At 47.3% G+C, this 3,129-nt stretch overlaps 1 pseudogene; it reads right to left on the bottom strand.

Moving 5' to 3' along the window:
- Window positions 1–1,648: 1,648 nt before the first annotated feature.
- Window positions 1,649–2,277, bottom strand: LOC104625632 (annotated as a pseudogene).
- Window positions 2,278–3,129: the final 852 nt, after the last annotated feature.

Raw genomic sequence — 3,129 nt, 5'->3', positions numbered from 1 at the left:
CTTAAGTTGTGCCAGGGGAGGTTTAGACTGGCCATTATGAAAAATTTCTTTACTGAGAGAGTGGTCAAACATTGGAACAGGCTGCCCAGGGAGATGCTGGAGTCACCATCCCTGGAAGTGTTCAAAAAACATGTAGACGTGGCACTTCAGGACATGGTTTAGTGGGCATGGTGGTGTTCAGTTGACGGTTGGACTTGGTGATCTTAAAGGTCTTTTCCAACCTTAATGATTCTGTGATTCAGTAGAAGTAGCCCTGAGCTCTCTTTTTCCTCAGACATCGCTAGATGCAGGTGCCCCCTGTGCTCTGCAGTGCTAAGGGCAGCTCTCTGGAGCAGTGTAACGTACCTGCTGGCTCAGAGATCTTCCACTGCTTACTTCTTTCAGTATTTTCTAATTTCTCAAACCTTTCTAGATGGCTCCCAGTGGGCACTGGGCTCTGCAACTGGCAGGCAAGGGGCTGGGTTTTCCCTTAGTCATTGGTCCTGGAAGTAGAACTCACTGCTGGTGCTGTGCTGCCCCAAGACAAAGCCAGAAATGGTTTGTGAAGGTGAAAGTACTTCTCAGACAGTCTGTCCCGGCAGTGCCAGAGTGTTGTTGGGTGGAGGAGCTGTAGGGCCCTAGTCCTTCAGCCTTACAGCATCAGCACTGTCTACACTTTTCCTGGCAAAGGTTCATCTAAATTGGTCTCAGAAACTTGGGTATGGTGAGCCCATTCCTGTAATGAGCTCTTCCCTCATTAGTGTCTCCTAATTCAAGTGCTTCCTAGCACCTAACCTACTTGTCTTTTGCTTCCATTTAAGTTCACTGCTTCTCAGTCACAGCAGACAGATCTACTGATGACTTTGAAATCATGTTTCTGCAGGATCAAAGCCTGACTGTGCAGACAGACAGGTAGCAAGGAACAAATCTGGACAGATGCAGCCTCCCAGCAGGAGCAGAACCTTGGCACCAGGACATTGCCACGGCTTTTGACCCTGGACTGTGAACATGACAATGATGTGAGAAGAGTTCTCCCACATGACAGGTCCCTTCCGAACCCTCCTGTGCAGACCGCAGGTCCTTTATCTCAGTGTAACTAGATTTAATTTTCTTACATCCATTCCTGTGAGAACCGCTTAATGGCACTCAACTCAGTCCTAGCACCTGACATGGGATTTATTGGGTCTTGGTGAGAGCACATCAGAGATAGAGAACAGGTATTCATTAATGGAGAATGAGCCCAAGGAAGCAAATTTATTGGGATGCATTACTAGACACTGCAGAGAGGCACAAAGTGTATGGAAATTTGTGGCATGCAGCTTTTTTACTTGCTGTGGGTTCTGGAGGCAGCTAAGAAATTCTGATGAAAAGTCACTCCAGGGCTAAGTGTCTTCCTCCCACAAGGAAGATACATGTGGAATCCACAAATTTCACAAGTGATTTTTTAATTCTTGATTATGAACATAATAACAAAGAATCATTGGCAAGCACAGGGGAAAGGAGCTGAGCAGAGGAGGAGCCTGCACTCAGAGAGGGGAATTGGAAAGTGTCATTTCACCAATCCCCCTACTACTCTTGGGCTCCTTTCTCTGTTCCAGAAAGGCTCAAGCTCTTTGGTCATGCAGAGCCTTCGCAGAGCGTCCAGTGTGGACAGGAGGGGGATGAAGCACTAACAATACAGAGCTGGCTTGATGAGGATAAGGGAGGATTTGCAGTTCCCTTTGCACAGGCTGCCCCATGTCATGCCCCCCTTGAAATTCAACCGTACAGAATAACACGCCGAGTACCACCACCCACCCTCATAGCTGTAGGCACAGTTCTTACTGTAAGTGTCCTGATCCCGATCCTTTGTGGAGAATTTCATGTTGTCGTGCATGGTGCTGGGATTGTCTGAGGTCATGGCATCCCCTGCTGTCCCTGTGTAGGAGCCCAGCCTCAGCCGGTAGCCATGGGACTCATCTTCCACACTGAAGAGGTTGTAGTCTGCGAAATTGATGTTGTCTGAGGAGTCCTGGATGATAAACCTGACCTGGTAGACCTTCTGCTTGGCGATCTGATAGATGTACTCAGTACCCAGCCAGTACTCGCTGCGCACGTTCCCAAAGCCGTACTTGTAGGTGCTCCAGGACTCGGCCCAGGTGACTGGTGTGTCTTTCTGGTTCCTCTGGATGACCGTCCAGCCCCCATTTGTCACATTCATTTCGCAGTACACCACAAGGTGGTGGAGCCCTTTTGGCTGGATGATGTAGACGCCGCTGTGGCTTCCATGGGGGATCTCGCTGCAGTCCTTGGGCCAACCTGGGGCAGGAAACAGACATGGTTATTAAACCCCACACAATGGGATAAGGATGAGGAAAGCACCTCATATTTCTTTTGTGCCTATATCCTTTTGCACGCACATTCTTGGGCTATATTCCTGCCATGTGCTCACAGGAGTAAATCAAAATCTTGAAATGTTCAATGTAAGAGTTGGACTTCATATCTTTCCAAGACAGGATTCAGATTGATGGGGGGACACTGCCAAAATGTCTTGGCCTGGTGAGACCAAGGCAGACATTGCCTTCACCCAGCACACAATGCACCCTAGCCCAGGTTGGATTCAGTCTTGCAGTGCTGTGATGATTTGCCTATAGCATTTGTCACACAGACAAATGCAAATCAGGATTATTAAGCCATTTGCTGTTACAGCATGGAGGCTTTAGAGCTTTATAGTAATCTCAAAAGCCCTGGAGAGAGTGAGTGTGATCAAGACATCTATATTGCTAATAATTAAATCATCCCTTGTGATCTCAATAGGGCAAATCTATTGATTTTCTCTTGGCTTACCCAAGTAGCTCTTTAGAGATTTCCTGACTTTTTTGATTTGATTATGGCCTTTCCATGCTCCAGAGCATTAGCACCTTATACAACAAACAGCTGAATGCACCTACACACTTCCACGAAGGGACTTGCTCTGCTCCCAGTACCTCTGCTACTGGTTATTGCTACCCAGACAGGACTTATCTTGCGGTCCTATGGGCTACTGTTGACTCAGTCAGTTCAGTAACACAGTCAGTCCCTGTCTTACCAAGTCTTCTCATCAACTGTATAGTGAAAATAGGAAAATAACCAATCACCATTTCCCAAAGGCCAATAATGAATCATCACTTT

Source organism: Phaethon lepturus, unplaced genomic scaffold (assembly GCF_000687285.1).
Source record: "Phaethon lepturus isolate BGI_N335 unplaced genomic scaffold, ASM68728v1 scaffold50308, whole genome shotgun sequence".
Lineage (NCBI taxonomy): Eukaryota > Metazoa > Chordata > Aves > Phaethontiformes > Phaethontidae > Phaethon > Phaethon lepturus.
Note: the sequence above shows the minus strand (reverse complement) of the source record. Positions and strands in the feature narration are given on the sequence as shown.